This window comes from Aotus nancymaae, unplaced genomic scaffold, assembly GCF_030222135.1.
Source record: "Aotus nancymaae isolate 86718 unplaced genomic scaffold, 86718_ANA_hifiasm-v0.15.2.pri h1tg000010l, whole genome shotgun sequence".
NCBI lineage: Eukaryota > Metazoa > Chordata > Mammalia > Primates > Aotidae > Aotus > Aotus nancymaae.
The window spans coordinates 65313201-65338821 of record NW_026988421.1 but is presented as its reverse complement, the minus strand read 5'-3'; the positions used below and the strand labels follow the sequence as shown (position 1 = coordinate 65338821).

At 43.8% G+C, this 25621-nt stretch overlaps 1 protein-coding gene across 2 annotated transcripts in view; it reads left to right on the top strand.

Annotated features, from left to right (window-relative positions):
* The first annotated feature begins 4071 nt into the window (after positions 1 to 4071).
* The window catches only part of USP54 (ubiquitin specific peptidase 54), a 133241-nt gene continuing 111691 nt past the window's right edge, over positions 4072 to 25621 (top strand). The window contains exon 1 of one of the 2 annotated variants that reach the window (XM_064374301.1): positions 4072 to 4176. The gene's annotated coding sequence lies outside the window, so the exon portion shown is untranslated. Of the gene's footprint in view, positions 4177 to 4459; positions 4547 to 25621 lie in introns of those variants that run through there. The other variant, XM_064374304.1, reaches the window with a different exon arrangement.

Sequence of the window (25621 nt, the reverse complement as noted above, 5' to 3'; positions counted from 1 at the left end):
TGTTTTTGTTTTTGTTTTTTGAGATGAAGTCTTTCTCTGTCGCCCAGGCTGGAGTGCAGTGGCACAATCTTGGCTCACTGCAACCTCCGCCTCCCGGGTTCAAACAATTCTCCTGCCTCAGCCCCCTGAGTAGATGGGACTACAAGCACACGACGCTACGCCCAGCTAATTTTTTGTACTTTAGTAGAGATGGGGTTTCACCATGTTGCCCAGGCTGGTCTTGAACTCCTGAGCTCAGGCAATCCTCACGCCTCAGCCTCCCAAAGTGCTGGGATTACAGGTATGAGCCACTTCACCCAGTCTAATTTTCTGTATTTTTGTAGAGATGAGGTTCGCCACGTTGCCCAGGCTGGTTTTCAACTCCTCAGCTCAAGCAATCTGCCCACCTCGGCCTCTCAAAGTGCTAGGATTACAGGCATGAGCGCCCAGCCTACCTCCTCTAAACTTGTATACAAAACTCTGCACCCCCATCTACCCCGAAGAGACTCTGAAAGAAAGACTTGGGTGTAAGACCAGGTCATTTGGGATATGTTCCCAAGAAATCCAAGCAGTATAAGGGAGAGGAAAACCAAAATTTCTTTTGAGCTATTGGGACTGAATCCCACTGGGGAGTCTTAGAAACAATGCTACTCAAAATGTGGTCCATGGATTGGCAGCAGCAGTAATCCTAGGAGCTTGGTTAGAATGCAAACTCTAGGGGCCCAGGAATCTCTTTCCTTTTTCTTTTTTTTTGGAGACAGAGGCTCCCTCTGTTGCTCAGGCTGATGCATAGTGATGCAATCTTGGCTCAGTGCAGCCTCAACCTCCCAGGCTTAAGCAATCCTCCCACCTCAGCCTCTGAGGTAGCTTGGACCACAAATGTGTGCCACCCCACTCAGCTAAGTTTTTGTAGACACAGAGTCTCACCATATTTCCTGGGCTGGTCTCGAACTCCTGGGCTCAAGTGATCTTTCCACCTCAACCTCCCAAAGGGCTGCCACAGGTGTAAGCCACTGAGCCTGGCTGGAATCTATGTCTTATTAATCTCTCTAGGTGATTATCATATGCTAGAAGATTTTGAGAAACATTACAGTAGAATATACCTTAGAACGGCTCCACTGAGGGGATGAGGAACTGGAATATTTAGCTACCAAATCCCATCTCTCATTGGTTGTAGATTGTTTCTCGTAATGTTAACTCCACTGGCACTTCCAGATAGAGGTACTTAGGTGTTTGAGGTAAGAAGTTCTGGGCCTGTACAAGATCTGTCTGCCAAAGTTGAGGTGAACTCTGGAGTAGGATGAGGGAATATGGATAGGGCACAGTTAAGATCTGAATAAGCCTTAGCCTTCATCAGATTCTCAGGTTTTAAGTCTATGAGCCCCTCAAAAGTTTAAGGACTATATTCCTTTAACAAATGTTTGTGTGCCTTCTGTATTCCAGGTACTGTATCAGGCAAAAACAGTACAAAGACAAATAACTTTCCTGTGAAAAAGAGCTTTCACAGTCAACCATAAAATAACTATTAAATGCCTTCTCTTAGGCTAGGTACGGTGGCTCATGCCCGTAATTGCAACACTTTGGGAGGCCGAGGCAGGCGGGTCACTTGAAGCCAGTAATTCAAGACCAGCCTGGCCAACATGGTGAAACTGTCTCTACTAAAAATGCAAAAAAATTATTCGGGCGTGGTGGCACACCCCTGTAATCCCAGCTACTTCGGAGGCTGAGGCAAAGAATCACTTGAACCTGGGAGGTGGAGGTTGTAATGAGCCAAGATCATGCCACTGAACTCCACTCTGGGTGACAGAGTGAAGCTCTGTCTCAAAAAAAAAAAAACCCTTCTCTTAAAGTTGGAGAAAAAAATGTCTAGAGTCTGCTAGTCAACAGCTTTGAAAACCTGGAAATAATTTTTTCAAGCTCGGAATATCTAAAATTTTAACTATAATAAAAAATCATGATACCAGCTTATTAAGCGACAAGAAGCCCAGGTTGGTTGTAAAATCATCTCCTCAGTAGGAAACTCTACTTAGAAGTCAAATTATAATCCTAAATTACAATGGTGGCTTCAAGGGCACACACTTGTACAGGACCCAGCAAGAAACCTGGTCAGATTTTCAAGTTTTGCCATCCCTTTGCCTAGTTACTATTCTTCTGTTAAAACACCCTTTCAACAAGAATTAGCCAGGTGTAGTGGTGGGTGTCTGTAGTCCCAGCTACTTGGGAGGCAAGGTGGGAGGATCGCTTGAGTGGGAGAGGTGGAAGTTGTAGTGAGCCGAGATCGAGCTACTGCACTCCAGTCTGGGTGACAGAGACCCTGCCTCAAAAAAATAAAAAACATTACCAAAAAAAAATTAGCTGGGCATGGTGGCGTGCACCTGTAGTCCCAGCTACTCGGGAGGCTGAGGCAGGAGAATTGCTTGAACCCGGCAGGCAGAGGTTGCAGTGAGCCAAGATCGTGCCACTGCACTCCAGCCTGGCACCTGTCAATGGAGCAAGACTCTGTCTCAAAAAAACAAATAAATAAATAAATAAAATAAAAAACAAAAACATCCTTTCTTCCACAGTGCTTCATATATTTGAATACTGTGGTTCACAGAGGCAGTATATTGGCCGCAGTTAGCTGCGTGTCCTGCTCACAGGCACCTTGTTTGGCATCACTGTGTTTTAAAAGTAGCTCTTTTAGATAGGAGTCTGTACTCTCCCGTGGGTCCTAGTCCTTATGTCAGGTCATCTTTTACTGTCACTTGCCTAGCCTCCACAGCCATTTGATTTAGCAATTTTAAGGGGTTCTTTTACATAAACCACACACACCCATGATATGACTCCCCCAGCCATCTGGAGTGCTCATTCACTACTCTAGAGTCTAGGTCTGTGCTGTCCAATACTGTGGTCACTAGTTGCATGGGGCTATTGAGCTCTTAAAATGAGCCCAGTCCAAAATGAGATGTGCTGTAAGTATAAACACCAAATTTTGGAAACTTAGTACGAAAAAAAGAATGTAAGCTATCTCGTTAATAACTTAAGATTGGTTTCATGTTGAAATGATATTTTGATCTCTCTTTCTTGAGGCAGCGTCTTGCTCTGTCGCCTGGGTAGGAGGGAGGGCAGTGGTGTGATCATAGCTCACTGCAACCTTCACCTGCAGGGCTCAAGGGATTCTCCCACCTTATCTTCCCTAGTTGCTGGGACTACAGGCACACACCACCACGCCCGGCTCCTTTTTGTATTTTTTGTTTAGACAGGGTTTGGCTATGTTGGCCAGGCTGGTTTTGAACGTTTGTGCTCAGTCTTCACCTCAGCCTCCCGAAGCGTTGGAATTACAGGCCTGAGCCACAGCGCCCGGCCGACCAATGTTCTTTAAATCCCCCTTCTGTTGTAGATGCTGTTTAATTAGGCTGGTTTTATAATTGTCTGAGAGCAGAGAAAAAGCCCTGCAACTAAGTGATGAGAATCACCAAGTAAGGGGGACGTGGCCACAGGGCAGGAAGCAAGTGCAAAGTTCAAATCACACACCAACGAGGATTCCCTTCTGCATCCAAGGTCAAACACAATTTTTTTTTTTTTTTTTTTTTTTTTTTTTAGTAACTTCCTATATTGGTGGGGCGAACTGATGAGCCAAGGCACCCGTGGGCAAACGTTTCTATGAAGCCAAATACCTTACACAAACCAGGGTGGGTAAAAAACGGATGAAAAGTTCTTGATGGAAGGGAATGAGATGGGAAGGTCAACTTCTGGCTTGCCCTCTCTGTCTCCAACTACTCCGCCTGCAGAAGGAAAATGCTGGGAAACGAACCTTCAGCTAAAGGCGACGCTGCTCTAAGTTTGAGGCAATTAGGAAAAGAAGGCCATATCCCTAAAGTTATCCTAGGGTAAGATCCGCCACGCTGTTTCCTCAGCCCCAACGGACGGTTCCGCCTTCAATGGTTTTCCAACTCCCGGCCAGCTTAAGCTTCATCCTCGCCCGCGCCCCACCTCCTACCCTTTCCCAGCCACCCGTGAAATGCCTTGAGGACGCCATTTTAAACAGTGCTATCGCGAGATACACTTCGCAGTTTCCAGTCTGACTCATTTACTTTCTTGCGAGAGTTTCTTCTCGTCTGCTCTCGCTGTAGCCAAGGAAAGTGTCGCGAGAGCTGGTTGCCTTGGCTCCCTGTAGCTATAGCAGCCGCGGCGGTTAAGTATGCGGCGGCAGGAGTGGTGAGTGCGACATCCTCAGGGGGGCGGGGCCGGGGGTAACGGGGTGCAGGGGGTAGCGCCTGGGGAGGGGGTGTGGGGAAGGTTGGGTCGCGGGAGGAATGAACCTGAATGTGACGTGTGGGGAAAGACCTGGGTCCTGTGGGTACAGGGACACGGCGCCGGTCTGGTCTGGGGCACGCGGGGAGGGCAAGAGCTGCTGGGAGGTCCAGGGGGAGGGACCCGGGTGTAGTGGGGTTCAAGGGGCGCGGGCTGGAGCGTGGAGGGGTGTGTGTGTTGGGAGCAGGGTGTTTACGGAGACTCGGAACTGGATAAAGGGGCCAGGCTACACTGGGAAAGAAGTGGGAAGAATTGGGGTACAGCGAGGAGGAGGGTATGTTGAATGAGAGCACAGTTTGGTTGGGCCCAGTTTGCTTTTCACTGGTTAGGGGAGTGGAGGGAGGAGAAGGGATCAGACCTTTACAGATCCCCGGGCTCTGCCTGAGGCTGGTCGGGGACCGCGCGCCAGGACCTGGGTCCTAAATGGCGTGGCGGGAATGGTGGCGTCCCAAACCGTCACCGCCTCCTTTCCCTCTTTCCGGAGAAATACCCCACGGACACTCTGAGATGCGAAAGGAGAGTCCTGGTGAACTAGTATTAGTTGGGAAGGTCCTTTTGGCTGAGAAACTACGAGTGGTTAGATTGCTGCTCTAAAATAAAGCGCAGGGTGGGGAGGGAGGTGGGAGAGAGCGATTCTTAGAAAAAAAAAAAAAAAAAAAAAAAAAAAAGGGTTGCTTCCCCTGAAGCTTATTGAGTTGGAAGAAGGGGGTGTGTGCTAAGATGACGTTTCTTCCCAGACTCATTCAACTGTATAATTCCTTTACGGTGTACTTATGAAATAAATGCAAGGTAAAATCAGTTTAGGTGATATGGTGAAAAAATGTGAAATACGACACTTAAACCTTCCACAAATATAACTTAAAAACCAATTTTTTTTTTAATTGCAGCAGCAAGCTGAACACTAAATCTAGGGATAGTGTTAGTTATTTGAATGTAAAACCTGTTTGTTCCCAAAGTGTGCCTATCAAGTTATTTGCCTTTTAAGAAATGAATGAGATTTTATTTTGGGAGACAGAACATGTTTTGAATGTCTCAATGTTGAAATAAAAGGTGTCTCTCAGGAGTTAAAATCAGTGAGAGGGGAAAACATCTAGTCTTGGAGTCTTAAGGACTGTTTTCTGGAAACAGATGTGGACCACTTTGCTGGGTTATTTCAATCGACAGATACAAGCTTTCTGATCATTTTTCTATCTTTTCTAGGTATAAATTTGAAAGGATAACCTCTCTTGATTATATAACTGGATTTTTTCATGTTGAGGTTCACAAATGCATTAATTAGAATAATGGCTTTTTGGCTGGGCACGGTGGCTCATGCCTGTAATCTCGGCACTTTGGGAGACCAAGGCGAGCAGATTGCTTGAGGGCAGGAGTTCAAGACCAGCCTGGCTAAGACGATGAAACACCGTCTCTACTAAAAAAATACAAAATCAGCCGTGCGTGATTGCGCCTGCACTGCCAGCTATTATGAAGGCTAAGGCAGGAGAATCACTTGAACCCAGGAGGCGGAGATTGCAGTGAGCCGAGATTGTGCCACTGCACTCCAGCCTGCGCAACAAGAGTGAAACTCTGTGTCAAAAAAAAAAAGAATGACTTTTAAAATTCTTCTTAATTTGAGCTGGTCTTGACGTGGTTAGTCACTGAACCCATTTATTTCATACATGTTAGAGTAAAACCTAATTTGTAATGTCAGCAGCTAAACGTTAAAGTATTAGTGTTTTTCTGAGGCAACACAAAGGTTTGTGTGGTGATTGAGCCCAAAAGATTTCTGCATGAATCAAATAACAAGCTTTACTGAATTCCTGTTATGTGTAAAGTACTGTGTAAGGCACTGCAGGGAAAAAAGATTAATTCATTTATCCACTTACTATTAACTGAGACTTGGCTGAGTGAGGTGACTCATGCCTGTAATCCCAGCACTTTGGGAGGCTGAGGCGGGTGGATCACCTGAGGTCAGGAGTTCGAGACCAGCCTGGACAACATGGTGAAACCCCGTCTCTAATAAAAATATAAAATTAACTGGCTGTGGTGGAGGGCGCCTGTAGTACCAGCTACTTGGGAGGCTGAGGCAGGAGAATCACTTTAACCTGGGAGATGGAGGTTGCAGTAAGCTAAGATTCTGCCACTGCACTCCAGCCTGGGTTACAGAGCAAGACCCCGTCTCAAAAAAAAAAAAATTTATTGAGACCTATTTTGTGTCTGATTACTAAAGCTTCAGGATACAAATACAGGTAGAACTTGCCTTGGAATCGCTCAGACCCTATGAGGGCAGATTGATAGAGAAAAAAATACTTACAATGTGATAAGCACAATATGTGAACATGAAAATATAAGACAAAGTTCTGGCCCTGAAGAATTTATATAGTTGTTGACAAGACAATGAATTGTCTCTTTTTTTTTTTTTTTTTTTTTGCAACAGGGTCTCACTGTGTTACTTAGGCTGGAGTGCAGTGGCAAGATCATGGCTCACTGCAACTTCAACCTCATGGGCTCCAGCCATCCTCATACCTCTGTCTCCTGAATAGAGCTGGGACTGCAGGTGAGGGCCACCATGCCCAGCTGATTTATTTTTAGAGATGGAGTTTTGCTATGTTGCCAGGCTGGTCTCAAACTCCTGGGCTCAAGTGATACTCCTGCCTCAGCCTCCCAAAGTAAGAATTTTCTTTTCTTTTTTTTTGAGATGGAGTCTTGCTCTGTTGCCCGGCTGGAGTGTAGTGGTGCAATCTGAGCTCACTGCAACCTCCACCTCCCAGGTTCAAGCGATTCTGCCTCAGCCTCCTGAAGAATATTTCTTTTCTTTTTTTTTTGAGACAGGGTTTCGCTCTGTTGCCCAGGCTGGAGTGCAGTGGTGTCATCACAGCTCACTGCCATCTCAACCTCCTGGACCCAAGCTATCCTCCCACCTCAGCCACCTGAGTAGATAGGACCACAAGTGCAGGCAACCACGCCCAGCTAATTTTTAAAATTTCTTTGTAGAGATGAGGTCTTGCTGTGTTGCCTAGGGTAGTCTGGCTAGTTATCCATCAATTCTCTTGCCTTGGCAGCTTGGCTTCCCAAAGTGCTTGGATTACAGGCTTGAGCCACTGTGCCCAGCCTAATAATTTTCCTAGTTACAAAGTATTAAGCAAACTCTGAACTGTGCTGCATTAATGAAACACATAGTAAGTTTCTCAGAAGAGATAAAAGAATGGAAGTTTGAGGAGAAAATTCACTGGTCAGTTCAAAATTTAAGCCCTTTTTTTTTTTAAAACGAGTTCTCTGTCGCACAGGCTGGAGTGCAGTGGTATAATCATGGCTCACAGCAGCCTCAGTCTCCTAGGTTTAAGCAATCCTCTTGCTTTTCACCCGCTCCAGGAGCTGGGACTATAGGTGCTTGGCTAATTTTTGTACTTTTTCTAGAGACAGGATCTCTATGTTGCCCATGCTGATCTCAAGCTCCTGGGCTCAAGCATTCCTCCCACCTTAGCCTCCCAAAGTGCTGGGATTATAGGCGTGAGCTGGTCCTAATTGTCTTTTTTAATACTCTTTTACTGTAAATATAAATAAATATGGACCAAGCGCAGTAGGTCAGGCCTGTAATCTCAACAATTTGGGAGACTTAGGTAGGTGGATCACTTGAGATCAGGAGTTTGAGACCAGCCTGGCCAACATGGTAAAACCCCATCTCTAGTAAAAGTACAAAAATTAGCTGGACATGGTGGTACATGTCAGTAATTCAAGCTACTTGGGAGGCTGAGGCTGGAGAATTGGTTGAACCCAGGAAGCAGAGTTTACAGCCAGCCGAAATCATGCCACTACACTCCAGCCTAGGCAACAGAGTGAGATTCTGTCTCAAATAAATATGTAAATAAATGTTAAAACAGTCTTGAGGCAATAATAGTAGTAGCTAACATTCATTGAGTGATTATTAATGTACCAGGCACATTATTTCATTTTATCTTATAATAGTACTCTGCTTTGTAGCTGGTACTAATTCCTTTAGTTTTAAAGATAAGAAAACTGAGGCTTAAAAAAATTCAAGAAGTTATCAAAAGTTATTGAGCTAGTAAATGGTAGATTAGAGATTGGTGTTGGAAATTTATTTGATTTTAAGACACTAAGAAATAATTTCTTTCTTTTGTAGGGAGGAAGGGAGTCTTGGTATGGAGGAAGTGGGGAGAGGTTGCATGTGGCATTGGCCAGGAGACCAGAATTCTGGGTGGGACCTGGAAGGTATAAATGGATAATGGTATCTGTTTTTTTATTCATAGATTTTCTCCCCCAGATATTTACACTATATATGAGGAGAAACTAATGTAAATGTTAGCATTATACTAAATATGAAGTTTGTATTTTTACATAGAGAATTGAGTAAATTATCATATTCCTGCTGTGTGTAATTGTATAGGGAGCTATGCTTGGGAAAATAGTTGTAACAAGCAATTACATATTTTGTAAAAGCTTCCAGCAAGTGATCATTTTAGTAGTGGAAATGGTTATCTGTATTCATATATAGGGGAAATGTTATTACAACAGACTTTAAGGCATTTAGTCAAACATATTTTCAAACTGTGAATCGCTAGATTCACTAGGGTTGAAATAAAGGAGAAAATTCTAAGGGCAGCTAGAGAGAAAGGTCACGTTACCCATAAAGGGAAGCCTATCAGACTCACAGCAGACTTCTCACCAGAAACCCTACAAACTAGAAGAAAGTGGGGGTCAATATTCAATATCCTCAAAGAAAAGAATTTTCAACCCAGAATCTCCTATCCCACCAAACTAAGCTTCATAAGCGAAGGAAAAAGAAAATTTTTCGCGAACAACTAAGCACTCAGAGATTTCATCACCACCAGGCCTGCTTTACAAGAGCTTCTGAAAGAAGCACTACAAACAGAAAGGAACAACCAGTATCAGTCATCCCCAAAACTTACCAAAACATAAAGAGTATCTCTATAATGAAGAATCTACATCAACTAATGGGCAAAATAGCCAGCTAGCATTAAATCACAATATTGAACTTACAAATATTAATATTAATTCTAAATTTAAATGGATTAAATGTCCCAACCAAAGACACAGACAGGTAAATTGAATAAAAAGTCAAAACCCATCGATACGCTGTATCCAGATCTATTTCACAAGCAACGACATACAAAGACTCAAAACAAAGGGATGGAGGAAGATTCACCAATTAAATGGAGAGCAAAAAAAACAAAACACAGGAGTTGTAACTTTTGTCTCTCACAAAATAGACTTTAATAGTAACAAAGACTAAAAGAAACAAAGAAGGACATTACATAATGGTAAAAGGATCAATGCAACAACAGGAGTTAATGATTATAAATATATATGCACCCAATACAGGATCGATCACCCAGATACATAAGACAAGTTCTTAATGACTTATAAAGAGACCTGGACTCCCGCACAATAATTGCGGGAGATTTTGACACCACATTGTTAATATTTGATGGATCAACGACATAGAAAATTAATAAGGATATCTATGGTTTGAACTTAGACCTGGAATAAGTAAACTTAGTGAATATTTATAGAATTCTCCACCCCAGGTCCACAGAACATACATTTTTCTCAGTATCACATTACACCTATTTTGAAAGCAACCACATAATTGGAAGTAAATCACTCTTCAGCATTTGCATAGCATTTCACAGACTTAAATGAAATATTGGTTGGCTATTTGTTTGTTATTTTCTTCCCTTATTCCTTCCTGTCTCCGTTGTTAAGCACAATTATCGGCATAAAAGAGGTTTTTAGTACCTATTTTTAGATTGCATTCCAGCCCGGGCAATAGAGCAAGAATCCTGTTCTCTCTCTCCCTTTTTCTTTCTCTTTCTTTCTTTCTCTCATTAAAAAAAAAAAAGGAAAATGGATGTATATGTCACATGTTCATATATATTTGTATAGAGGTGTTTTTTTCATTCTATATTCCAAAGGCCATAATACGATTTTCTAGTTGAAATTCAAATTTTATATCTTTGTATTATTTTTTGTTTTTTGACACAGAGTCTCGCTCTGTCACCCAGGCTGGAGTGCAGTGGTGCCATCTCGGCTCACTGCAACCTCTGACCCCTCAGGTTCAAGCAGTTCTCCTGCCTCAGCCTCCCGAGTAGCTGGGATTACAGGTGTGTGCTGCCGCACCCAGCTAATTTTTTGTATTTTTTTTTTTTCAAAGATGGGGTTTCTCCGTGATGGCCAGGCTGAATTTTTGCATTTTTAGTAGAGATGGAGTTTCGCCATGTTGGCCAGGCTGATCTTGAACTCCTGACTGCAGGTGATCCACCCACCTCAGCCTTCCAAAGTGCTGGGATTATGGTCGTGAGTCACTGCACCTGACCTGTTTGTTTTTTGAGATGGAGTTTCACTCTTGGCCTCAGCCTCCCGAGTAGTTGGGATTACAGGTGTCTGCCACCATGCCTGGCTAATTTTTTGTATTTTTAGTAGAGATGGGGTTTCACCATGTTGGCCAGGCTGGTCTCGAACTCCTGACCTCAGATGATTGACCTGCTTCAGACTCCCAAAGTGCTGGGATTATAGGCGTGAGCCACCATGTCCTGCCCCCAAATTTTATATCTTTGTAAATGGCTTCTTTAAAAATCTAAGTGAGATTATGTCTGTAATCCCAGCACTTTGGGAGGCTAAGGTGGGAGGATTGCTGAGGCTAGGAGTTCAAGACCAGCCTGACCAACAGAATGAGACCCTATTTCTACTGAAAAAAAGAAAGAACCCCAAAAAACCTAAGTCAGAATGATAAATACCACCAATGAAGTATTGATAATCAGTTCTAGACTTGTTAGACTACTTAGAGGTCAATCAGTCCATTCCATTCATTTTTATTGAGGAAACTAAAACCTAGAGTTTTTTTTTGAGACAGAGTCTCACTCTGTCACCAGGCTGGAGTGCAGTGGTGTAATCTTGGTTCGCTGCAACCTCTGACTCCTGAGTTCAGGGGATTCTTGTGCCTCAGCCTCCCAAGTAGCTGGGACTACAGGCGTGTGCCAGCTTGCCCAGCTAATTTTTGTATTTTTAGTAGAGATGGGGTTTCACCATGTTGGCCAGGATGGTCTCGATCTCCTGACTTTGTGATCCACCCGCCTTGGCCTCCCAAAGTGCTGGGATTACAGGCATAAGCCACTGCGCCCAGCCCTTTTTTTTTTGGATATGGAGTCTTGCTCTGTCGCCTAGGCTGGAGTGCAGTGGCAGGATCTCGGCTCACTACAACCTTCGCCTTCCAGGTTCAAGTAATTCTCCTGTCTCAGCCTCCCAAGTAGCTGGTACTACAGGTGCCCGCCACCATGCTGGGCTAATTTTTGTATTTTTAGTAGGGATAGGGTTTCACCATCTTGTTCAGGCTGGTCTTGAACTCCTGACCTCAGGTGATCCACTGACCTCGGCCTCCCAAAGTTCTGGGATTACAGGCACGAGCCATTGAGCCCGGCAAACCTGGAGAGCTTTTAAATGACTTACCCAAAGTCACACAGCTGCAATGTCCCAGGTGTCCTGGTTTCCAATTAACTATTCCTTGTACTGTATCACATTGCCAAGTTATATTTTACAATTACTATATATAGAGTTATAGGTGTTCTCAACTAATTTTGGAAAACCAGTTTTGTCAAGAGGCTATTTACTGATAGCTGATAGAATACAAACTGATTACTTGATTACCTTAAACTGTACTTATACCGCCTGCTAGTACTAAGGATAAGTGATTCAGATGTTTTATTTAGGTGCTTCCTATATTTGGTTTGCTATATTACTGTTTAGTCTTTCTGTCTTTAGCTGCACTGCTGGGCCATTTTAGTAAATGCTTCTCTGTGTTAGACAAAAGTGGAGCTGTACAACTGCATTATAATACATATTAGGCTGAGTGCGGTGGCTCATAGCTGTAACCTCAGCACTTTGGAAGGCCCAAGTGGGTGGACTGCATGAGCCCACAAGTTCGAGACTATCCTGGGTACAGAGAGATGGCAAAACCCTATCTCTACAAAAAAGTTTTAAAAATTAGCCGGCATGTGGTGGCATGTACCTGCAGTCCCAGCTATTTAGGAGGCTGAGGGAAGAAGGTCGCTTGAGCCTGAGAAGTCGAGGCTGCAGTGAGCCATAATCCCACCACTGCACTCCAGGGTGGGTGACTGACAGACACTCTGTCTTAAAGAAAAGAAAAAAGAAATACATGCAGTTTTGTTGTTTTGTTTTGTTTTGTTTTGTTTTTTTGAGACAGAGTCTTGCTCCATCGCCCAGGCTGGAGTGCAACCTCCACCTCCTGGGTTCAAGTGATTCTCATGCTTCAGCCTCTCAAGTAGCTGGGACTACAGGCATGCCCCACCATAACTGGCTAATTTTTGTATTTTTAGTAGAGACAGGGTTTTACCATGTTGGCTAGGCTGGTCTTGAACTCCTGACCTCAGCTGATCCGCCTGCCTCGGCCTCCCAAAGTGCAGGGATTACATGTGTGAGTCACCTGCCTGACTTCTACCAAAAAAAAATTTTTTTTTTAGACAGAGTCTCACTCTGTCACCCAGGCTGGAGTGCAGTGGCATAATCTCAGTTCACTGCAACCTCTGCCTCCCAGGTTCAAGCAATTCTCCTGCCTCAGCCTCCTGAGTAGCTGAGATTACAGGCGCCCACTACTAATTTTTTTTTTTAAGGTGGAGTCTCGCCCTGTGACCCAGGCTGGAATGCAGTGGTGAAATCTAAGCTCACTACAACCTTCACCTCCTGGGTTCAAGCTTTTTCTGCCTCAACCTCCCAAGTAGTTGGGATTACAGACGTGTGCCATCACACCCAGCTAATTTTTGTATTTTTAGTAGAGGTGGGTTTCACCATGTTGGCCAGGCTGGTCTTGAACTCCTGACCTTAGGTGATCCACCCACCTCAGCCTCCCAAAGTGCTGGGATTACAGACGTGAGCCACTGTGCCCAGCCCTGGCTAATTTTTTACCAAAAGTTTAAAAAAATTAGCTGGGCCTGGCGGCACATGCCTGCAGTCCTGGCTACTTGGGAGGCTGAGGTGGGAAGATCCCTTAAGCCCAGGTGTTTGAGGTTGCAGTGAGCTAAATCATTCCACTGTACTCCAGCCTGGGTGGCAGAGGGAGAGTGAGACACTGTTGCTAAAAAGAAAAGACAAGTGATCTCATTTTATGTATTTATTCATTAATTTTTTGAGATGGAGTCTCGTTCTGTCACCCAGGCCGGATTGCAGTGGCCCAATCTCAGCTTATTTGTAATCTTCGCCTCCTGGGTTCAGGTGATCTTCCTGCGTCAGCCTCCCAAGTAGCTGGGATTATAGGTGCCCGCCACCAAGCCTGGCTAATTTTTATATTTTTAGTAGAGATGGGGTTTCACCATGTTGGCCAGCCTGGTCTTAAACTTCTGACTTCAGATGATCCATTCACCTCGGCCTCCCAAAGTGCTGGGATTACAGGTGTGAGCCACCATGCCTGGCCTATTTTTTTATTTTTTTGAGATGGAGTTTTGCTCTTGTTGCCCAGGCTGGAGTTCAGTGGTGTGATCTCAGCTCACTGCAACCTCCACCTCCAGGGTTCAAGCAATTCTTCTGCTTCAGCCTCCTGAGTAGCTGGGGTTACAGGCACCCACCACCTTGGCCAGCTAATTTTTATATTTTTAGTAGAGACAGTGTTTTCTTTTTCTATAATTATATACCTATTTATTATGTTTTTTTACATAAAGGAGATGACAATGTATGTTGTTCTGCAGCTTTTAAAAAAACTTATCAGTGCCTTTGAGATCCTGTAAGTACATCCTTTTTAACAGCTGACTGTATTTCAGTTTGAATTACTGAAATTTATTTCACTGTTAACTGTTTAACTTTATCCATGGACATTAAAGTTGTCCTATATTTTTGCAGTTACCAGCAATGCTAAAATGAACATCCCTTATTATTATTATTATTATTTGCATCTAGTATACTTGTAGAGACTTATTATTAGTTAAAAGATTTGCATATTTTCAATTTTGATAGATACTGCCAAGGTGCCCTTCATGCAGGCTATGTACCATGTGTGCTGCATTATACCAGCAGTTTATGAAAGTGCCTATATCTCTACATACCTGCCAATACTTGGGTATTATCAATCTTGTACATTTTTACTAATGGACCAAAAACTGTTTAATTTGCATTTTCCAAATTGTGAGTTTGAACATCTTATTATTTCTTTATTGGCGGTATTTCTTTCAGTGGAATTGCTTATTCTTTGCTTATTTTGTAACTGGGCTTTTTTCTTCCCATTCTCTCCCTTCCCCCCCACCTTTTTTACTTTTTCTTTTTGTATCAAAGCTACATTTATTCTCTGAAACATTTTTAAAATTATTATAATTTTTTGAGACAGAGCCTCACTCTGTTGTCCAGGTTGGAGTGCAGTGGTGTGATCTCAGCTCACTGCAGTCTTTGCCTTCCAGCATCAAGTGGTTCTTGTGCCTCAGCCTCCCAAGGAGGCAGGATTATAGGCAGCTGCCACCATGCCCGGATAATTTTTGTGTTTTTTAAAAATTTAAATTTTAATTTCCTGGATACACATGCACAATGTACAGGTTTGTTACATAAATATGTCCCATGGTGGTTTGCTGCACCTATTAACCCATCACCTATGTATTAAGCCCCGTGTGCATTGGCTGTTTATCCTGATGTTCTCCCCACCCTCATACAGATCCTAGTGAGTATTGTTCCCCTCCCTGTGTCCACGTGTTCTCATTGTTCAGCCCCTACTTATAAGTGAAAACATGTGATATTTGGTTTTCTGTTCCTGTGTTAGTTTGCTGAGGATACATAAATGGAAATTGAAGTAATACTTTTTTTAGACAGTCTCACTTTGTTGCCCAGGCTGGAGTACAATGGCGTGGTCTTGGCTCACTGCAAACTCTGCCTCCTGGGTTCAAGCAATTCTCCTGCGTTGGACTCCCAAGTAGCTGGGATTACAGGTGCCTGTCACCTTGCCTGCCTAATTTTTGGTGTTTTTAGTAGAGACGGGGTGTCACCATGTTCGCCAGGCTAGTCTTGAACTCCTGACCTCAAGTGATCTGCCCGCCTTGGCCTCCCAAAGTGCTGGGATTACAGGTGTGAGCCACCACGCCTGGCTGAAGTAATTTTTATATTTTTAGTAGAGATGAGTTTTGCCATGTTGGCCAGGCTGGTCTTGAACTTCTGGCTTCAAGTGATCCTCTTGTCTCAGCCTCCCAAAGTGCTGGGATTACAAGTGTAAGCCACTGCGCTGAGCCTTTTTTTTTTTTTTTCCAGACAGATCTCTTTGTTGTCCAGATTGGAGTGATATTGCTCACTACAGCCTCAATTTCCCAAGCTGAGGTGATCTTCTCACCTCAGCCTCCTGAGTAGCTGGGACCACAAGTCTGAGCCATCATGACCAGCTAATTTTTATATTTTTTATAGGGACGGGGTTTCGCTATGTTGCCCAGGCTGGTCTGGAATTCTTGACCTCAAGTGATCTGCCTGCCTCAACTTCCAAAGTGCTGGGATTACAGGTGTGAGCCACTATACCTGGCTTTACTTTTTTTTTTTTTTTTTGAGACGGAGTTTCGCTCTTGTTACCCAGGCTGGAGTGCAATGGCACCATCTCGGCTCACCGCAACCTCCGCCTCTTGGGTTCAGGCAATTCTCCTGCCTCAGCCTCCTGAGTAGCTGGGATTACAGGCACCATGCCCAGCTAATTTTTTTTGTATTTTTAGTAGAGACGGGGTTTCACCATGTTGACCAGGATGGTCTCGATCTCTTGACCTCGTGATCCACCCGCCTCGGCCTCCCAAAGTGCTGGGATTACAGGTGTGAGCCACCGCGCCCGGCCCCTGCCTGGCTTTACTTTAAAAGAAAAATATTTTGTTTTTCGTGGATGTGTAGTAGGTGTCTGTATTTATTCAGTATATGAGATATTCTGATATGGGCATGCAATGCATTATAATCACATCATGTAAAATGGGAAATTCATCCCCTCAAGCATTCATTGTTTGTGTTATAAACAGTTCAATTATATTGGTAGTTATTTTTAAATGTACAATTAAATTATTGACTGTAATCACCCATTTGTGCTATCAAATACTCCCTCTTATTCATTCTTACTATTTTTTTTTTTTTTTTGAGACAGTCTTGCTCTGTCGCCTAGGCTGGAGTGCAGTGGTGCAATCTCAGCTCTGCAACCTCTGTCTCACAGGTTCAAGCGATTCTTGTGCCTCAGCCTCCAGAGTAGCTGGGATTACAGGTGGGTGCCATCATGCCTGGCTAATTTATATATATATATATATTTTTTGTTTTTGTTTTTTCTTTTTTGTAATGGAGTTTCGCTCTTGTTGCCCAGGCTGGAGTGCAATGGTACAATCTCGACTCACCGCAACCTCCGCCTCCCGGGTTCAAGCAATTCTGTCTCAGCCTCCTGAGTAGCTGGGATTTCAGGCATGTGCCACCACACTGGGCTAATTTTGCATTTTTGGTAGAGATGGGGTTTCTCCGTGTTGGTCAGGCTGGTCTCAAACTCCCAACCTCAGGTGATCCTCCCACCTCAGCCTCCCAAACTACTGGGATTATAGGCATGAGCCATCACACCTGTCCAATTTTTTAAATTTTTTAACAGAGACAGGGTTTTACCATGTCGGCCAGGCTAGTCTTAAACTCCTGGCCTCAACTGATCTGCTGCCTTGGCTTCCCACAGTACTGGGATTACAGGCGTGAGCCACCATAGCTGAGCTTTCTATTTTTTTTTTGTACCCATTAACTATTCACACCTCTCCCTACTTTTCTCTTTTGACTAATAGGAACTCTCTCTATGTATCCCTGTATGTTTAACATACTGCACATATTTTCTACAATCTGTTGCATTATCTATAGTGTCTGTTGATGTGCTAAAATTTCATCTCTTTTTTCTTAATGGTTTCTGAGTTTGGAGGCTTGCTTAAGAAGGCTCTCTTCATCTCAAAATTATAAAAATATTTTATATTTATTCTAACTCTTTACTAGCTTAATATATTTAGCTCTTTAATTGATTTGGAATTTATTTTTGTATGTTTTTGGAGGTTCTCTTTTACTCTTTTTCAACACAAATATGCAGCTGACCCAAGCCTATTTGTTGAATATCATTTTTTTTTTTTTGAAATGGAGTCTAACTAGAAAAAAAAAAAAGAGAGATGGAGTCTAACTCTGTCACCCAGGCTGGAGTGCAGTGGTGCGATCTTGGCTCACTGCAACCTCTACCTCCCGAGTTCAAGTGATTCTCTGCCTTAGTCTCCCCAGTGCTGGGATTATAGGTGCCCACCACCTTGCCCAGCTAATTTTTGTATGTTTAGTAGAGATGGGGTTTCACCATCTTGGCCAGGCTGGTCTTGAACTCCTGACTTTGTGATCCACCGCCTGGGCCTCTCAAAGTGTAGGGATTATGGGTGTTAGCCACCGCACCCAGCCGAATATCTAATCTTTAATGATATGAAATCTTATCCTCATCATGTTCTCAATTGCCATATATCCACCATGTATGTATGTAGGTATGTATGCATGTGTTTCCTTTTTTTTTTTTTCTTGGAGATGGCGTCTCGTTCTTGTTGCCCAGGCTGCAGTGCAGGGACGCTATCTCAGCTCACTGCAACATCTGCTTCCTGGGTTCAAGCAATTCTCTGCCTCAGCCTCTCAAGTAACTGGGGCTACAGGTGCATGCTACTACTCCTGCTAATTTATTGTATTTTTAAGAGAGACGGGTTTTCACCACGTTGGCCATGCTGGTCTTGAACTCCTGACCTCAAGTGATCTACCCGCCTTGGGTGCTAAGATTACAGGCATGAGGGATTGTGCTGGGATTACAGGTATGAGTCACTGCATCCAGCCTGCGTGTGTTTACTTTTGAATGTCTCTGTTCTTTTCAGTTGTTTATTCCTGGACCAATACCATACATGTTTTTTTGTTTGTTTTTTGAGACAGGGTATCACCCAGGCTGGAGTGCAGTGGTGCAATCATGGCTCACTGCAGCTTTGACCTCCTGGGCTCAAACAGTCCTTCCACCTTAGCCTCCCCGGTAGCTGGGACTACATGTGTGTGCTACCATGTGTGGCTAATTTTTATATTTTTAATAGAGATGAGGTTTCACCATGGCCTAGCTGGTCTCAAACTCCTGACCTCAAGTGATCCATCCTCCTCAGCCTTCCGAAGTGCTGGGATTACAGGTGTGAGCCACTAAATCCTTTTTTATTATTATTATTATTTTTTGGTGTTCCAAGGATTTTTTTAATGTTTAGGTATTTATTTATTTATTATACTTTAAGTTCTGGGGTACACGTGCAGATCGTGCAGTTTGTTACATAGGTATACACATACCATGGTAGTGGTTTTCTACATCCATTGCCCCGTCATCTACATTAGGTATTTCTCCTAATGCTATCCCTCCCCAATTCCCCCTCCCCCTGCTATTCCTTCCCTAGCCCCCCACCCCCAAGGCCTCAGTGTGTGATGTTCCCCTCTCTGTGTCCGTGTGTTCTCATTGTTCAACACTCACTTATGAGTGAGAACATTCAGTGTTTGGTTTTCTGTTCTTGTGTCAGTTTGCTGAGAATGATGGTTTCCAGTTTCATCCATGTCCCTGCAAAGGGCATGAACTCAATCTTTTTTTATATCACTGCATAGTAGTCCATGGTGTATTATGTGCCACATTTTCTTTATTCAGTCTATCATTGATGGGCATTTGGGTTGGTGGAGAGGCTGTGGAGAAATAGGAATGCTTTTACACTGTTGGTGGGAGTGTAAATTAATTCAACCATTTTGGAAGACAGTGTGGAGATTCCTTAAGGATCTAGAAATGGAAATACCATTTGACCCAGCAATCCCATTACTAGGTATATACCTAAAAGATTATAAATCAATCTATTATGAAGACGCATACACACATATGTTTATTGAGGCACTGTTCACAATAGCAAAGACTTGGAACCAACCCAAATGCCCATCAATGATAGCCTTGATAAATCCTTTTGTTAATTATAATTTTTTTATTTGATTATTTTGGGGTTTTTTGTTTGTTTGTTTTTTGAGACAGAGTCTTACAGTCTTGCTCTGTTGCCCAGGCTGGAGTGCAGTGGCACGATCTTGGCTCACTGTAAACCTCCACCTTCTGGGTTCAAGCGATCCTTCCACCTCAGCCTCCCAAATAGCTGGGACTTCCAAATGGTTGATTCTTCCCTTTCAGGCTTCCAAGTAGCTGGGATTACAGGCATGCACCACCACACCCAGCTAACTTTTTTGTATTTTTAGTAGAGATGGGATTTCACCATGCTGGCCAGGCTGGTCTCAAACTCTTGGCCTCAGGTGATCCTCCCTCCCGCCTCAGCCTCCCAAAGTGCTGGTGTGAGCCACCACACCCAGCCCTTTTGGGTTTTCAAAATAGTCATATTTCTTTTTTTTGTTTTTTTGAGATGGAGTTTTGCTCTTGTTACCCAGGCTAGAGTGCAATGGAGCGATCTCGGCTCACTGCAACCTCCGCCTCCCAGGTTCAAGCAATTCCCTTGCCTCAGCCTCCCGAGTAGCTGGGACTACAGGTGCGCGCCACCATGCCCAGCTAATTTTTTTGTATTTTTAGTAGAGACGGGGTTTCACCATGTTGACCAGGATGGTCTCGATCTCTTGACCTCATGATCCACCCGCCTCAGCCTCCCAAAGTGCTGGGATTATAGGCGTGAGCCACCGCGCCCGGCAAGATAGTCATATTTCTAACTGTTCATGTCTTTGTTTTGACATATGCAATTTTTTTCTTATTTTGACTTGTTTCAAATCTCTTTTATAGTAAAAATATTCTTTTTTTTTTTTGATAAGGGTGACAGGGTCTCAAAAAAAAAGAGGCTGGTAGGCCAGGTGGTTGCAGTAGCTTACACCTATAATCCCAGCACTTTGGTAGGCTGAGGCGGGTAGATCATCTGAGGTCAGGAGTTCAAGACTAGCTTGGCCAACATGGCAAAACTGTCTCTACTAAAAATACAAAAATTAGCTGGGTGTGGTGACGTGCACCTGTAGTCCCAGCTACTCAGGAAGCTGAGGCAGGAGAATCACTTGAACCTGGGAGGTGGAGGTTGTAGTGAGCCAAGATTGTGCCACTGCACCCCAGCCTGGGTAACAGAGTGAGACTTTGTCTTCAAAAGAAAAAAAAGAGGCTGGAGTGCAGTGGCACAGTCACCACTCACTACAGCTTTGACCTCCTGGGCTCAAGCAATCCTCCTACTTCAGCCTCCTGAGTAGCTGGGATCAGAGGCACGTGTCACCCTGCCTGGGTAATTTTTTGTATTTCTTGTAGAGCTGGGGTCTCACCATGTTGCCATGGCTGGTCTCAAACTTGAGCCCAAGTGATCCTCCTGTCTTGGCCTCCCAAAGTACTGAGATAACAGGTGTGTACCACCATGCCCAGCCAAATAGATTTTTTTTTTTTTGAGACAGAGTTTTGCTCCTATTGCCCAGGCTGGAGTGCAATGGTGCAATCTTGGCTCACTTAAACCTCTGACTTCTGGGTTCAAGCAATTCTCCTGCCTCAGCCTTCTGAGTAGCTGGGATTACAGGCATGTGCCACCATGCCTGGCTAAATTTTTTTGTATTTTTAGTCGAGATGGAGTTTCTCCATGTTGGTCAGGCTGGTCTCAAATTCCCAACCTCAGGTGATTCACCCACCTCGGCCTCCCAAAGTGCTGGGATTACCGGTGTGAGCCACTGTACTGGCTGTGTCTCCCAGGCTGAAGTGCAGTGGCAAGATCTCTGCTCATTGCAATTTCTACCTCCGGGGTTCAAGGATTCTGCCTTAGCTTCCTGAGTAAGTGGGGTACAGGCATGCACCACCACGCCCAGCTTATGTTTGCATTTTTTTTTATTTATTTATGTATCTTTGAGACGGAGTTTCACTCTTTCACCTAGGCTGGCATGCAGTGGTGTGATCTTGGCTCACTGCAACTTTCACCTTCCAGTTTCAAGCAATTCTCCTGCCTCAGCCTCTCAAGTAGCTGGGATTACAGGCGCCCACCACCACGCCTGGCTGATTTTTGTATTTTTAGTAGGGATGGGGGTTTCACCATGTAGGCCAGGCTGATCTCTAACTTCTGACCTCAGGTGATCTGCCTGCCTCGGCCTCCCAAAGTGCTGGGATTACAGGTGTGAGCTACCGTTCCCGGCCTATATTGTACTCTTGTAAAATATATTTTTATTTCGTTGTGACCTATGTGTAGGTTCATTTTTTCTGGTATGTGAAAGTTGTTTTTTTTTGTTTTTTCTGAGGCAGAGTCTTGCTCTGTGGTCCAGGCTGCAGTGCAGTGGTATGAACTTGGCTCACCGCAACCTGTGCCTCCTGGGTTCAAGCAATTCTCCCACCTCTGCCTCCCAGGTAGCTTGGACTACAGGTGTGTGCTACCATGCCCAGCTAATTTTTGTAATTTTAGTAGAGTCAGGGTTTCACCATATTGGCCAGGCTGGTCTCAAACTCCCGACCTCAGAAGATTCACCTGCCTCGGCCTCCCAAAATGCTGGGATTACAGGTGTTAGCCACTGCACCCAGCCTCATGGGTAGAATTTATAGAAAAATGCATTTTCTATGGAAACAGAACTTATTTGTATGCCATTATTTCATTTCTGACCTGGGCTCAGCTTTTATTTCTCTGTGTAGATCCATTTCCTTTGGTGGTACATCCTGTCCTGGATGGTGACCCCGGTCAGAGCTCTATAGCGCCAAAAGAAAATAAGTTCTTTGATTCTCTTTTGTCATTTCTTTCAACTCCTTATTTATCTTTACTCATGGTCATTGAAGACCAGAAGGGTGTTTATGAACAAATGGGAATTCTTTGTGTTCCTTCAGTGTTAGGGGAACCCCAGGGAGAGGAAATATCATTTTAGCATTGGATTTTCACCTTTCCTAGTGCCCAGTAGGTCTAAGGAAACATCAAGTTTATTTTACAGACTTGAAATAAGAGAATTTATGATTAAAAAATTAAACTTTATGAAACCCCGTCTCTACTAAAAATACAAAAATTAGCTGGGCATGGTGGCGCACGCCTGTAGTCCCAGCTACTCGGGAGGCTGAGGCAGGAGAATTGCTTGAGCCCAGGAGACGGAGAGGTTGCGGTGAGCCGAGATCGCGCCATTGCACTCCAGCCTGGGTAACAAGAGTGAAACTCCGTCTCAAAAAAAAAAAAAGAAAAAAAAAAATTAAACTTTACTCAGCTCAGTGTTTTAGAGTACTTACTGATGTCTATAATACATACTTCTAGGGCCTATGCCTTTCCATATAAATTTTATTTATTTTTTACTATATTTTATTTATTTATCTTTTGAGATGAAGTCTCACTCTGTTCCCCAGGCTGGAGTGCAGTGCCATAATCTTGGCTCACTGCAACCTCCACCTCCTGGGTTTCAAGCGATCCTTCCACCTCAGCCTCCTGAATAGCTGGAACTACAGGCATGTGCTCACATGCCTGGTTAATATTAATATTTTGTATTTTTTTAAAAAACATATTTGTATTTTAGTAGAGACTGGATTTCACCATGTTGGCTAGGGCTGGTCTCAAACTCATGGGCTCAAATGATCCGCCCACCTCGGCCTCTGAGAATTCTGATATTACAGACATGAGCCACCAAGCCTGGCCAAATTACTAAATATTTTTGAACTTCACTTCCCTTATCTGTGAGATTAGGATAATAATAACCAACTTGAACAAATTAAATGAAGTGATAGATGTCAGTTCTTAGCACAATAGCCATATGTAATAGGCACTCTAAATTTCAGTTTTCTTTTTCCCTTCATTGAATTGTTTTAAGTTTTAAAAGATAGTGATTATAAATTACTTTGTAAAGTGTATACAGTTATTTCAAATAGTGTTCATGTTTGTGTTAAAAATGGTCTAACTCTAGTGCAGAGAAAAACAAAAAAACAGTCTAACTTGTTTTGGTTATGTTGGTATAGGAGGGAAATGTAGGGAAATTAGACAGTAGAGAAAGTCTGAATAACTTGTTGACCAATACCATATGGCAGGAACTATGCTTAACGCTTTGCATACGGTAACTCACTTAATCCTTATAACTAAGTTAAGTGCATTTCTTCCTCTGAAGATTACTTCTTAGTTTTTTGTGTTTTTTTGAGATGGAGTCTTGCTCTATCCCCAGGCTGGAATGCAGTGGCATGTTCTTACCTCACTGCAACTTCTGCCTACCAGGTTCAAGCAATTCTTGTGCCTCAGCCTCCTGAGCAGCTGGGATTATAGCACATGCCACCATACCTAATTTTTTTTTGTATTTTTAGTAGAGACAGGGTATCACCATGTTGGCCAGGGTGGTCTTGAACTCCTGACCTCCCCTCCCCTCCCCTTCCCTCCCCTCCCCTTCCCTTTTTCTTTTCCTTTCCTTTTTCCTTCCTTCCTTTCTTTCTTTCAGCAAACTTTTATAATATTTACTTTTTTGGAAACCAGGTCTCACTCTGTAGTCCAGGCTGGAGTGCAATGGCTGGATCATAGTTCACTGCAGCTTCCACCTGCTGGACTCAGGTGATCCTCTCACCTCAGCCTCCCAGGTAGTTGGGACTACAGGTGCATGTCACCATGCCTGGCTAATTTTTGTACATTTTGTAGAGATGGGGTTTCACCATGTTGCCCAGGCTGGTCTCAAACTCCTGGGCTCAAGCTATCCTTCCACCTCAGCCTCCCAAAGTGCTGGGATTACAGACTTGAGCCACTGTGCCTGGCCAATACTTACTTTCTACTTCCTGCCTCTGGAAGTATATTAGCTGTCCTGAATATAATAGGTTCTTCAGTTGTATGAAACTGTTGAGTTGAGAGTAATGAATTTGATGCTTATTAGTCTTTTTCAACAAATATCACCAGTAAGGCTTGAATTGTTTTTTGAAATGAGAAAAGTAGCACATTGTTTGAATTTGAATTTAGAGTGTTTCTCACTTAATACCTTACACTGATTAGACTAAGAGATGGTCTCTTGCTATGTTGCCCAGGCTGTACTTGAACTCCTAGGTTCAAGTAATTCCTTTCCACCTCAGCCTCCTGATTGGTTGGGTCTACAGGTGAGCAGCATCATACGCTACTTTGTGTTTTAATTAGTTCTCTTTATTTTATTATTTTATTTTTTTGAGACGGAGTCTCACTCTGTTGCCAAGCTGGCGTGATCTCAGCTCACTGCAAACCTCTGCCTTCCAAGTTCAAGCAGTTCTCCTGCCTCAGCCTCCTGAGTAGCTGGGATTACAGGCATGCACCACCACAGACGGCTAATTTTGTATTTTTAGTAGAGATGGGGTTTCTCCTTGTTGGTCAGGCTGGTCTCAAACTCCTGACCTCAGGTGATCTGCCCACCTTGGCCTCCCAAAGTGCTAGGATTACAGTTGTGAACCACCATGCCCGGCCACTTGGCTATCTTGGCTCACTACAACCTCCGCCTCCTGAGTTCAAGCGATTCTTCTGCCTCAACTTCCCAAGTAGCTGGGATTACAAGTGCGTGCCACCACGCCCAGCTGATTTTTGTATTTTTAGTAGAGATGGGGTTTCACCATGTTGGCCAGGGTGGTCTCGAACTCCTGACCTCAAGTGATCTGCCCGCCTCGGCTTCCCACAGTGCTGGGATTATAGGCATGAGCCACTGTGCCGGCCCTTTGTTTATTTTATTTTATTTTATTTATTTATTTTTTTGAGATGGAGTCTTGCTCTATCGCCAGGCTGGAGTGCAGTGGTGCTATCCTGGCTCACTGCAACTTCTGTTTTCCACTTTCAAGCAGTTCTCTTTCTCAGCCTCCCAAGTAGCTGGGACTACAGGCACGCACCACCATACCTGGCTAATTTTATTTATTTATTTATTTATTTTTATAGAGACGGTGTTCCACCATGTTGGCCAGGATGGTCTCAATCTCTTGACCTCGTGATCTACCCGCCTCGGCTTCCCAAAGTGTTGGGATTACAGGCGTGAGCCACTGCGCCTGGCCCGTTTGTTTATTTTTGTAATTGTTGTTGTTGACTTGTAAGAGTTCTTTTTTTTTTTTTTTTTTTGAGAAAGGGTTTTACTCTGTCACCCAGGCTGGAGTTGAGTAGCATGATCTTGGCTCACTGCAACCTCTGCTTCCCGGGTTCAAGGGAAGCATTCTCTTGCCTCTGCTTCCCGGGTTCAAGGGAAGCATTCTCTTGCCTCAGCCTCCCAAGTAGCTGGGATTACACGTGTGCACCACCATGCCCAACTAATTTTTCTTCATTTTTGGTAGAGATGAAGTTTCACCAGGTTGGCCAAGCTGGTCTCCAACTCCTAGCCTCAAGTGATTAGCCTACCTCCCAAAGTTCTGGGATTATAGGTGTGAGCCAACGTGCCTGGCAGGAGTTCTTTATATACTGTGGATATT